Source organism: Erithacus rubecula, assembly GCF_903797595.1.
Source record: "Erithacus rubecula genome assembly, chromosome: 3".
Taxonomy (NCBI): domain Eukaryota; kingdom Metazoa; phylum Chordata; class Aves; order Passeriformes; family Muscicapidae; genus Erithacus; species Erithacus rubecula.
Genome location: NC_136689.1, coordinates 123,622,757 through 123,636,106, shown reverse-complemented (window position 1 = coordinate 123,636,106; position 13,350 = coordinate 123,622,757). Strand labels below are relative to the sequence as shown.

General features: G+C 41.0%; 1 long non-coding RNA gene across 1 annotated transcript in view; it reads right to left on the bottom strand.

Moving 5' to 3' along the window:
- LOC306799834 overlaps positions 1-13,350 on the bottom strand; it is a 44,136-nt gene that overhangs the window by 8,497 nt on the left and 22,289 nt on the right. Inside the window, exon 2 of the long non-coding RNA XR_013773696.1 lies at positions 6,253-6,355. This is a non-coding gene — a long non-coding RNA (uncharacterized lncRNA). The remainder of the gene's footprint in view (positions 1-6,252; positions 6,356-13,350) is intronic.

The window sequence follows — 13,350 nt, the reverse complement described above, 5'->3', positions numbered from 1 at the left end:
GATGGAGGAAACAAGAAATCCTTTCTGGTGTTTGGGTGGAAGCCAGGCATGAATGAATGAAAATGTAGATGTACATTTTTCTTACACTGACAAAGGATGTATGCCTCTTTCTCTGCTTTAGTGAAGGGAACAGCCTGTTCGTCAGCTCTTTCAAAATCAAAACAGATTTTTGAAGGAAGCTCACCATTCATTGATTCAAGAAGTGCACTAGAATCCTATCAGCTGTACAAGACTTGAGGAATCTTCCCTCAAAAATCTCCTGAAAATTTAAGAAAAGGACTTGGGAAACATATGAACCATTCCCCTAATGAATGATTGTTTGAATTACAGTGAAATAAAAGTTAGTGAGCAAATAAATAAAGCCATTCCCACCATTCCAAAACTCCCATTTTGCTAATTATGAATGTTTCAACTTCTGTACTAAATTTAGGAGCTCTACATGAAATCTTGGCTCTATTGAAATTAATGGGAGTTTCTGTCATTTCGAGGAGGTTCTAAATTTAGCTAAATGAATTTTCTCCTCAGTAGTTCAGTGCCTTCTCATGGTTTTGCTGACACTAGCCAGTTCTACATGTCCTTGCACTAAACACTAACAGCCAGTGGTTTGTTTGTTTTTTTCACAATAAATGCTTGTTTCAGACAGTATTTAATTATGGGTCCCCACACTCTATTTTGTTTCCGTATATCTGAGGGAGGCCTTCACAGTTTGACAGCTCTAAATGTGTTCCTAAAAAACTGACTGAATATATTCAGTGTTGAATACATAAAGATCTCAGGCATAAAAGAATTTAGAGCCTTACAAGGCAGTGATCTGTAAATTATAAAACTGTTCAGTTTTGACTGTTCTACAGTAAGATAATCTGTCTACTGCTAGTCTGAGTATTCTTTCAAAGTTTCCTACTCAATTTTCATGTATATTAGACCCCTCTATTCTTGTGAAATGGGAGATCTTCAGAGATGGAAGAAGTGTGGTAACTGGCTTATTTTGCATTTCCTTCTGAATTAGGCTTGATGAAAATTGTAAGTTATGTCACAAGCTGCTATGTGTAAAAAAATCCTTCCCCGATCCTTAGAATTTCCACCGGTGAAGTTGGGGCTAAAATGGGTAACAGAAAGCAAAGACCTGGGGATGTCCCCAAGTAACCTGCACAAAAATAGCCAAGTAAGAGACAGAAGTAATGACCAAACTGTAATATTTAATTATTCAAAGGTAAAGAACCAGACATGGTGGGGACAACCTCAAGTGAATTGTGTTCATCTTTATAATACAGAATTTTTCTAACAGGAAAAAATGATTCACAATGTCAACACATTAATACCAGGACAGAAAGCATTGATGAAGCACATGTCCATAACAATTTATGAGAAAAGGAAAATGGAAGAGGGATTTCCTGGGTTCTTTTTTTTTTAAACTGTAAAGAATCATGAAGTTTCTCTGGATCCTACAAAGAATAATTGTGCAGAATATCTCAAATCATCTCTAAATGAGGTAGTAAAAGACTTTAAGACCTTTAGGAGGCAAATCAATTAGAGCCACAAAAGCATCTGTAATGCTGCTGGGATTCAATCTCGTACCTTTTTAATCTGGCTTCAGATCTAGGATTTCCATTCTTACCCTGCCTGTCTCTGAAACAGCTGTGAGCCTTTCCAATAGTATTATCTCTCTCCAAAACACTGCAGGTAGAAAAGGTAATATCAACTTCTTTCCTTTACAGAGAGTATATTAAGGATGAGGCACTTAGGAACCAGAATTTAGTGATATTTCTGAATTTGCGTGTTAATGGTTGCCCCAGGAAAACTTGGAAAATGAGTTGAAATTTTGCAGATCTGTCTTCCTGGGCAGCCAGAAGACGCCACTGGACTCCAGCACCCCAACAGGTCCCATACTCCTGTGCACTCAGGCAGGCTTCAAGGCAGCTCCCAGTGTGAGTGTGTGGCAGGCAGATCCCTGCTCTGGGTACCGTGGACAGAGCCACTGGCTTCAGTGGGACTTGTCTGGGCAGGAGCTTTTGAATTCATTGCCTGTGAGAATCACATAGATCTGCAATATGTCTCAAATTCTGGTATTGTCTGCAGGTTTCTTGTCCAAATACAAGGTGGAGGAGCACAGAGCCTGGTGGTGATCAGACCTGGGTTTTGGCAGCATTATCCTAACTGGCATTTGGAGAGGAGTGAGTAATAATATAATCTGTACGTCTTTTACAGATGGGCAGCAAAGGTGAAGGTGGTGCCTACAGTAGTTGATATGACAAGATTGGTAAATACAAAACACAGAGGCAAAGTTAAGGAGTTAGAATTAATCTAAGATTGATGCTTATTGATCCAAGCCTGCTGCTGTCCAGGACTGTAATCCCTGGACCTCCTGCACATTTCATTAAGAGATTCGGTTGTCAAAACACATTGGTCTGACCTGAGTGTCTCACTGTCCTCTCTTGAAAGATTTCATAAGAGTCAGGCTCTGTCAGCTTGAAAAATTAAATTAATTGTTCCTCCTCCATAACTTGAAGCTGTCTAAATGAGTAAGCTGAATAAAGCCCAGTTTTCTAGCTAGCAAATTTACCCAAAAAAGATTTTATCTGTCTTTGTAGTCAAATTTCATCCTTCTCCTTGCCGACTCACTCATCACACAAGGAGAAAATCTTGAGATCCTACTTTATCCAAAATATCTTTATCACATCATAGCAGGGCAAACCTGAGGGCTACAGTGAAGGCTAAAGGCATTCAAGTACTAGGAGTCTCAAGAGAAGCTGTGAGAACCCAAGGAGACATTCATATTTTTATACATTGAGTCTATTGCAAATTCAGTTTATTGACATATCAACTGATGCAGTACACAATAGGGATTTTCCTGCTGCAAGTTTTATTTAGAACTGGCAGATTCCAGCAAAGCCGAATTTTGGTTTAATTCTGTTCATAAGGATGTAACATTGAAAATTCATTGAGATGCTCAGTTGAGCTCTGTGTTCAGTAATAGTTTCATTTCACAGTGGAGTTTGGTGGTAGCAACACCAAACCTCACCCAGATAAGAACTTTTAAAGATATGATGTGTGGGTTTGCATTCAAACCTTAGGGCATGGCCTATCACTCATTAGAAAATACTGGATATGGTTCAAAAACTCACTGTGGTGGATGTGTTAGACCAGATAATACAGAGCTAGCTGAACTTTTTAGGTGAACAATTTATTCACTCAAATGCACAGAGCTTTTATGGCTTAAATTAATAAAGAAATTTTTTTATAAATCATATATACTTAAAAAACCTGAATTTAGAAAGGACATTTAGAAAGGCCTGTTTGTCAATGAACCCTCCCAATACAGACTCAGTATGTCATTCTGAAGCCAACTTAAAGCTCAGAAACTAATTAAAAATTAACTTTTTCTAAAGTTAAAGATTTAAAAGTTTATTTCAATATGTCAGAAAATATAAAATGGACACTGAATATCTCACTTAAACCACTCTACTGAAATTTTATTCTTTGTTGTAAACATAAAAAATCCATCTGAAATTATAGCTGTTTACAAAATTGAAATCTATTTCTAAGCCTAGTCTAGAAAAGTTATGAAAACTCCTGGTGGGAAACAGCTTCACCAGAACAGACAGAGCTTTAACTGCTGGAGTATGCTATAAAATACCCCACAAGATCCTGCAACACAGGGGCAGCCACAAGGGCAGGCACTGAAGAGGCACACAACCACAAACACCCTGAAAGAAACTTTTAAACTTGTGTTTGGCCTTTCCTGTATATTTTATCCTTGATTTTATATTTCATTACATTTAGTCCTGTTGTGGGCTTAGGCAGGGATTGTCGTGAACATCACTGAAAAGAATGAGTTGTAAGAACCTCTGCCCCAAAATGTGCTGAGAAATATTCATAATCTTGTAAGGCTGGAGTATAACCAGATCTACATTCTTTCTCACTGAAGCTTTAAGTGGAGCTGGGAAACAAGGTTTCAGCCAAGCACTGAGGTGTGGTTGTTTATAGCATGTCAGTGGTAAATACAGAACCCCAAACCAAACTTACTGCATAAAAACAAACATCCATGACATGAAAAACAGTTGTTAAGGACTTGTATTAAGTGGGGATTGAAAAATCAGCTGGAGCTTTATGCAAAGAAAAAGGATTATTCTGCATATCCTGTTGAATTTCTTTAACAGGATCAAAGTTGGAGACACTTTTCCATAAATTGCACAGACTTTGGTTAAAGTGTTGTGAATGTTCAATATACATCTTGATCAGCCCCAAGCTCTGCAGGTTGAAATAAAGCAAAAGACAGAGAACAAAAGCAGTGAACAGAAAAATCACTATTTCTATTGTGCCTGTTTATTGTTTGGAGCAAGCATTTGAAACATTAATCTTACTCCTTTTAGCTACAAATGACTCACTTTTTGCCAGAGAACAGCAGTTTTGAGCCATTTTAAACAGTTGATGTCATCTTTATCTTGATAAATCAGGAAGCATGAAAAGAGACAAAAATCAAGCTCTCCAGAGAGTGACATTAGGCAAAGAATGACACCCACTAATCTGTCATACTCCACAGTCATACACAAATGTGGGCAATAAGAGTGTTTGTGAATAGGGTGAAAAAAGATGGATTTTAGGATGCTTTAAGGGAAATGCTTTCATTCCTGACTTCTATTAATGTCACATATATTGAGATTGCAAAGACAAAACAACAGACTTGGACCCTGGGAAAACGTGATTAACAGTGAATTGGATTAATAAATTCCTAGGAAAAGAGACCTTTTCTCTATGCAATTTAGGCTGACCCAACATTCAGTGTAATCTCACTTAGATGTAGCTTCCTGGCCTGGCAGATTTATTCAGAATCCACAGTTGGCCATCTTTATGGAGATGGCCAAAAGGCTGAAGCTGTTAACTTAAACTTACACTGAAGGACAAGGTGACTTTCAGCAAACACACACTACACTGAGGTGGATGCAGGGCACTACTTGTCCTCTGGCAAGAGACACATGAAGCCAAGCACAGCAGCAGCAAGGACCTGAACCATCATATCTCAATGGCTGGCAAGAGGGAGGCTGCATTTCAGGGTATCATAGACGATGTGACATGCAGCTTGGTAGCTTGGTGACAGTCTGGGCTGTCAGACACAACACAGTTTCCTTGTTTTGACCATCCTGATCACTGCCATGACTGCCTAGGAAGCCCCATGACTGCATAGGGAGCCCTATTGCTGCATGGCCATGGTAAGCTCACCAATTCATGCTAAACATTTATATTACATAGCTGTAGAGGGCAGCCTGAATCCAGCTCCCATTTCTCTTCATGGCTTAGAGAAACCAGGTCTGGCAGTGTGAAATATCAGGCGTGCTGCCCTTGAAGACAAGACACAGCATAAACACCTAAATCTTCAGTACATCTGAGCATAGACCCTAATTTTCCTCGTCTGGAAAGCCCTGAGCTAACCACAGATCTAATAAATAAGCAGATCACTGTTGCTAAGATAATCTGGTCTTTAGCTCTTTCTGACCTAGGTCTTTCTATTGAAGCTGTCAACAAAAGAAGTAATTAAAATATCAGACATTTTTGTGCTGAGAAATTCTCTGTCAGGAAGGAAATAAGGAGCATTTAACACAGCTCTATGGACAACAACTAGAAGATAGAAAGGTGTGATTGCAGCCAATCTGCATCAGACTTGATTCACTTACTTTAAAAGAAAAGCATTCGATGTCCTAATTACAAGACTCAGACTGCATGGCAACCAGGTCCATTTTACACAAGCATGTTTGTTTGGAGCCTTGCAAAAGTGCAAAGAAGGGTGAAAGATTTGAAGGTCAAGATAAAAGTAGAGGTCAGTCACAAAAAAATACAAGATGGACATTGGATAAAATAAACAAAATTAAAATATACAATATCTAACCATAATAATTTTAATTTCTCTATAATTGAATAAACCTTATTTATTGATCAAAAGTGAAAAAATTTCTTTAAAATTGAAGAAAAATTAAAGGAAAGGAAAAGGCTTTTCTTCCTAAATGAGAAAAAGAGGAAATCCTGATTATGTCCTGTTCTCTTATCTTCCAGGAAAATACTGGATTTATCATAATGTATGATATCTGCTCTTGTTAATAAGAAGGTTTCATGCTGGGCATACCAGCATGTCAGGTCAACAAGGGCAGGAGGCAATTTGATTTGCAAACTCTCCCTCTACTAAACTAGGACTTAAAGCAAGTGGGCTTTGTTCTCCAGGTTCAAGAGCAGAGCCTTTGTCTCCTATAAGCTTCAGCTTACCTTAAATCTTAGTTCAACTCTGCAGCAATTTTGTGAGATCCCACATGGACCTGGAAAACTATACATGTAATCTCAGGATTCAGGCTGGAACACTTGAAGTAATCTAAATGTGAATGACAGAGGAAATAATTTGCTTCAATCATCACCCAAAAGTTTTCACCGTACCCTAGACAAATTTCTTCATCCGTTTTGGCAAGTAAGTAGGTTAGAAAGTAAGACCCACAGATTTAGTATCTGAAAAAGTTCCCTGAAGAAGTTTGCATTATTTTAATAAAGAACAGGAGCTCAAGAAAATTGCCCCCTTTGCATTCCTGCTTTGGGGATAAAAATACTAGAAAGCACACACGGAGATCAGAATCAAAGATTCTCATAATAAAAAAGAAAAAAAAAAAAAAAGATTAGCAAAAAGAAGAAGAACTGGACTATTTTACTAGGAAAAGAAACAATATAGCTTTGGCCACTGACCAAAATGCCACCTTCTGTTGAACTACCTTGCATATGTAATGCTTCTCCTCTGCTCTTTTCATATCCCACAACTCTGATGATGGTGCTAACCTAAACTTTGGATATCATGCTATGCCTGCAGTCTCTGAAACTACTCTTTTAATACTGCAGCTGTTTTTTACCCCTGAAAAGAGATATCAGGGCGGGGAGAGAAAATGCAAACACATCAGTTTCCTGTACACAAACCTTGAAAACTTTTTTAGCAGTGCAGCATGAAACTTTGTGTTAGAAGGTGAGATGGAAATCAGTCTTAGCTGTGAAGATTAAAAGCAATCAGGGAGTTATCTCTTCCAACAGCTGTTGGACTCCTAAAATCTTACATCAAGAAGGGGCATAAATATCTTGGTACTCAGCTTCCCTATCTCATTGTGCTGATTTACTTTCAGGATGCAACAATTATTTTACACTGGGTGAATGTGTGCAGATTGTGGAAGTATTTCACTCACAAATCCCTTAATAAGACATTGCATTCCCCAGCATATTGCCTTACCCTGCATCCCGTCCTGATTGCACGTGCTTCAGCCTGACAACAAAGCTGAAACCAAAAAAGGGAGCTTAACTTGTATTTTTCTCATTGATATTGTGCTTAAAAGAGTCATCCCTTTTAGTGTGAAACTTCTGCTGAAAAGACTACTAATGAGTGGGTAAGAAACAGAGATCCAGTTATTGGTTGAATGCATAAATTCACATTCTCTGTTCTAGACACATTTTATTTGTTGATTCATTTTCTAATTTGTTATTCCAAAGTGGTCTCAGTCACCTTATGATTTTTTTCTTAATAAGAATTTAGGGAGTCGTATCATTTGCACTCTGTGTATGATTCTATATAAGATTCTAAACATTCTAAGCAAGGGTCTACCTGTGTTCCTTAATGCCTTGCACATGTTGTGCTGCCCAGGATCAAGGTCTACCTGTGCTAACACCAGTGTGGAAAACTCCTGATGAGGAGGGCAGCCTCCCATGCACTCCTGGGTCCCTGTGGGTCACGCAGATGACACAGCTGATGAGCTAATCACAAGCCAGTTTACTTGCTGTTTCAGCAAATCCAGATGTCCCTACACTTTCAACTCCTTTCTGGCCTCCTACTCACCCTCTCTAGTATCACCTTCCATCTTTTGCCTCAAGGAATTCTTCCAACTTTCTCTTATGTCTGGGATCATAGTGCCCATTTCTCATCTATACATACCCTCTGGACAGCTTAGTTTTAACACTCACACAGTGCTCCACAAAACTGTTCCCAGTGACAAACTCAGCACTTCAGCCTCTCTTCTCAAAACCAAACCACTAGTTCTTCAGAAGCAGGAATACAATTTATTACACCGGGAGAAGAGCACATCTTATTTAAAGTTTCATCACTCATCTTCTAATAGAGACTGAAAGATGCATAGCTCTACAGACATCTATGTTTACACTAAAGTTATGCCATTTCTTTATCACTAAACAGACTGTGACCATGGTGTTAAACAGCCTCCAGGAAAAACTACGTATGGGTAATAATCACCAGCTTGCACAGGCCCTCAGATTTCATGGATATTGTATGGAAAAGTGGCAGGTAGCCTGGGCTGCAATGAGGACAGTTTAAACAGTCCAGCATGGTACATAATAAGATTTTACTGTCCAGTGACATTTCCTGACACCATTCGACAGCACAGACACTGCAGGGAGCTCTGTTAGCTGCTGGCCAGTGGAGGAACCATTCTTTAGAAGTCCATGGATAGCACGTGTGGATTCAGAGTGTCTCTGTCCCAGCTGTAAACTGGGAATTCTTCTTTTCATGGGGAAACTCTTTCTTTACTATCTTTTTCCTTCAACAGACTTTGTATGGAGAGACAATCTAGATTTAAACATCTAGACTTTAAAATCATTCAACCGTATATGTCCATCAGAACAAGAGGAATAATTGTCTTGCCCTTGCATCCCTGCTGCTGAGGAATCCTTCTCCATGGTCTAAAAAGGTATTAATGAATACATGAATGAAGAAAAATGATGGTACTTGCAAGGAAGCCAGCTGCACGTTTACTCAGTGAAGGTGTGTGCTTCCCTACTATTGTTTCCATAGAATTGGGCCAAATTAGATTCACACAATTAATATGAAAAGGTTGTGCATTTAAGATCACGAATTCTCTACCTTGCAAGTACTTGATGAAAAGTCCCATGCACTGCTCCCTCCCACCACATGCTTGTGGGGGTCTCATGCATGTAAAAATCTGTTTCTATTAACCTGCCACATGTGACATCCCACAGGCAGGCAGCAGAACATTCTGCAGAGCTAAAGATGCAAGACACTTAATCCTCTAATAGACTTTTCAAACCTTTGAGGAAATTTAACACTCATAGGGAAATGGTAGAGACGACCAGCATCTTGCACGTAACCTTTGAATATTAATATCAGAGTCAGCTCCTTTATAGGCAGATCCACCAGTTCCACCAACTCTGGTGCAAAAAGACCCCTCTCTGAGCTAAGAGGCTTGGAGCTCTGGGCTCCAGCTGAGACTGTCAGATTTGGGGCCAGCTATGGTCATGGAATTTGGAAGGTCACTCTCCATCCACACGGAAGGGAACATCTCACTATAGTTAAAATGCAACCACTATCTTGTGGCAGTTCTAAGTACTGCTAACCAGAACAGACTGTGAACCAGCTAATAAGGGACAAAGGGTTAGTTATATACCTGTTTATATGTTTAAAGGGGAAGAAAAACTTTGGTAGATTCTGCTTATCTGATCTCCACCCGCCTTCCTTGAATTTTTTACATGGTGTTTGAAACAGGAATTTGCTGTCAGTCTTCATTAGAAGGCTGCACCAGCTAGTACATGGAAGGCATATGATTTTCTATAGTAGCACACTTTCTCCTACTCCCTCTCTACAGCCAGACTGCTAATGAACTTACTGCTTATTCAGTTACAGAGCTCCTCATGAAAAGCTGGGAGGTGTTTATGGCTCCAAAGGCTCATAAATGAGAATGGTAAAATTATTCCTGCTGACTGCGCAGCAGGGCCCTGAGAATACAGCTAGCTCTAATAATACTGTCCAGACAGCTCATGCTTTCAAGTTAAAGAGCAAACTACCTAATTGAAGTAATGCATATGTCCAAGATAAAATATAATATTCCTTAAAAAGGAGTTTCCAGTAACTTTTGTCCTCAGCGAGAAGCAATTTACATGCACTCATAATTCTACTGTATTGCTTTTTTTGTTAAGCAGATTGCTGCTGTTTTAACAGCTCTTGTTCTGCTTGATTATGACATCTCTACTATCCCAATTCTACTTTTTGGAAAGGATGTGGAAACATCTTGAGCTCATTAAATGACTAACTTTTCTGAAATGGGATGCCTAATGAATCAAGATTCAGACATGAATTTCTGAATGTCACTTCCCTGACTGAGGGTTTTGCAGATCCATGGAATTAACTGTAGTTTTGCTTTAAAATTTAAGAGATCGGTTTTCATGTTGAGCAGTGTTATGGACCTAGACTGTTCATGTTTTCCTAATGGAAGACAAATACAGCAGTAGAGCACAAATGAAAACTATTCCCACTGTACCCTTGTAGACACTCAAGACCATTAATTAAAAAACATGCAGAAATGATTAATGTTCCACACCACTGCAGCTGCTGCAATGTGAAAAACATTACCATATTTTTCAAACCTTTCTGGAGCTAAACAAGATCAATTACGAGGCAGCAAAATGTATTTAGAGCTCTGAAGCACCTTACACTTGTAACACCTCAAGGTTGGTACTAAACAGGATTCAATAGGCTGCCTGGAAGTTTTTGAATCATAGATTCATAGAATATTTTGAGTTGGACAGGGCTGGCTAACCTGGCCTTGAATATTTCTAGTGACTGGGCATCTGCAACATGTCTGGGTAGCCTCTTTCAGTGGCTCACCACCCTCATTGCAAAAAAATTCTTTTTCCAGTTTAAGTAGACCCTCTTTTAGATTAAATCCATTACCCCTTGTAGTATGGGTCTTAGGTTCTACTAAAAAGTTTACCCCCATTTTTCTTAGGTGCCCTTTAAATATTTAGCAGCCACAATACGGTTTTCCTAGAGCCTTCCCTTCTCCAAGCTGAACAGTCCCAACTTTCTTACAGGAAAGGTGCTTCACACTTTGATCAGGGTCCTCCTCTGGTTCCACTCCATCAGGTCTGTCTTTCCTTGTGCTGAGGACTCCCAAGCTGGACACAGTAATCCAAGTGGGCACAAGGGCAGAGTAGAGAATCATCTCCCTTAACCTACAGCCCATCCTTATTTTGTTGCAGCCCAGGACATGACTGGCTTTCTGGGCTGTGAGTGCACATTGCTGACTCATGCCCAGATTTTCCTCCACCAGTATCCCCAAGTCCTTCTCCACAGGCCTTCTTGCCTTCATCTCCCAGTCTGTATTATATCAGAGGTTGCCCTGACCCAGGTGCACCAACTGGCCTTGTTAAACCTCATGAGTTTCTGACACGGTGTGACTTGGGTTTGCCAATTTTAATATATTTAGTTTCCTTTAGAGATAAGCTTAAGGAGCAGAGGCAAGGCAGACTTAAAACTTAAAAGCGTATAAGAAGAAATGTATTAATAGCACAAAAAGAATTCAGAATAAGATTCCTAGATTGTTTCCTCCTCCCCCTCCCTTCATTCCACATTTTTTAACAACAACATACAGTAAACACTTCAGTCACTTATCTACTTAAATAATCATTTCAGTTCACTCTAGAGAGAAAAGTCCCTTTCTTGATTTAGGCTTAGGGGGTGTTTTCACTTTCACAGTCTACATCCGCCCAGACCTACAAATCTATGAATTTCCTCCCATTTTCACAGTCCTTCCAGAGCCGTGTTATGGGTTATGATGCACACATGGGGTACTACTTTTAAAGGCAGGCTGCTGAAAAACAAAATTCTCTTCATCTCCTTCTCTATCAAATGTCTCTGTTCATATTCCAGTCCCAAAACAGAGAGCTCCATTTCACCAAGGCAAAAAGTCTTCTTCTCAAGCATCCAAACCTCCCCAAGTATATTTCGTAGTTTAAAGGAATTTTAGTGTAGTCACAGTCCCCTTGTAGCCCCACAAAAAAAGGTTTTCAGCTACTCATCAGTTGCATCTTTTCAATCTCTTTCCATCAGGAACTTTATCTTCATTCCGCTGCCTTCTGTAGATTCCATGTTTTATTTCTTCTCATTCTGGGGAGCTCAGGAGATTGAGAATCTTATCCAGGCATTAAAACAGTTAAAATTGCATCCAGATCGTGAAGAAGCCACGCGGGCAGCTGGAGGCCTCTTCTCTCAGAACGGGGAGGAGGAAGGGAGAGACTTTGGTGGCTCCCTCATGCCCCCCTCAGCCACACCACGTGGAGAGGGGAGTCAAGCTGAGCTGAGCTGAGCCGAGCTGAGCTGAGCTGAGCCGAGCTGAGCCGAGCCGAGCCGAGCCGAGCCGAGCTGAGCTGAGCTGAGCCGAGCCGAGCTGAGCCGAGCTGAGCCTAGCCGAGCCGAGCTGAGCCGAGCTGAGCCGAGCCGAGCCGAGCCGAGCTGAGCCGAGCTGAGCCTAGCCGAGCCGAGCTGAGCTGAGCTGAGCTGAGCTGAGCCGAGCCGAGCCGAGCTGAGCCGAGCTGAGCCAAGCTGAGCTGAGCTGAGCTGAGATGAGCCGAGCTGAACCAAGCTGAACCGAGCTGAGCTGAGCGAGCCGAGCTGAGCCAAGCTGAGCCGAGCCAAGCCAAGCCGAGCTGAGCTGAGCTGAGCCAAGCTGAGCCGAACAGAGCCAGGTGCCACCAGGGCTAGGGCAGGACCAGGGTCCAGGACCATGCAGCCGAGCCCAAGCCCAGGGACAGAGCCAGGGCCTGGGGCCCCGGCCAGAGGCCACTTCACCTCCGGAAAGCCTGGAAGCCAAAAGAGGGCGGCCCACCCCCCACCAATGTGATTTATGAAAATGAAACAACTCTCTCATGACCACCTGGGATGCCAACCACCAGATCAACCTCTGACTGGTCCCTGCATCCCACAGGGGAAGCTCCCAGAGGGGGGACAGCCCTTCCACACCCCACCCTTCCACATGCAACCAGCACAGTTTCCCATGAGCTCTCTTCTCTAGCTTGTCCAAATCCCTCTGCATGGTGTTCTGTCTTTCTGGTGTGTTGACTGCAGCACTCAGCTTGGTCTCTGCAAGACAGGGTTCACCCTTATAGGAGAACTGAATGCAAACCAGAGCAAGATGATTGCTTTTGTGAATATATCTTGATAGATTTTTTTTAAGTACCAGAGCAGGTTTTGCTGAGATATTTTAGATGCTTGGTGTCTTCTGCAAACTTGCCAAGGGTGCACATGATCCCACAGTTCCAGTGTTCCCAGTAAAGACCCCTGAGGGATGTCCCTTCTCACCAGTGTCCATCTGACCATTGAGACATTGACCACTATCAGCTAGTGACCATCTAACCAGTTCCTAATCCAACAAACAGTGCAATTTCCAAATCCATCTTTCTCCAATTTAAATGAAAAGGATATTGTGGGGACCACATCAAATGCCTTACAAAAGTCCAGATAGGACTGAGGTGATCCTCTAAATCCAGCAAATAGCAATGCAAAAATAACACATACCTCAAAAAGATTTCCCGGAC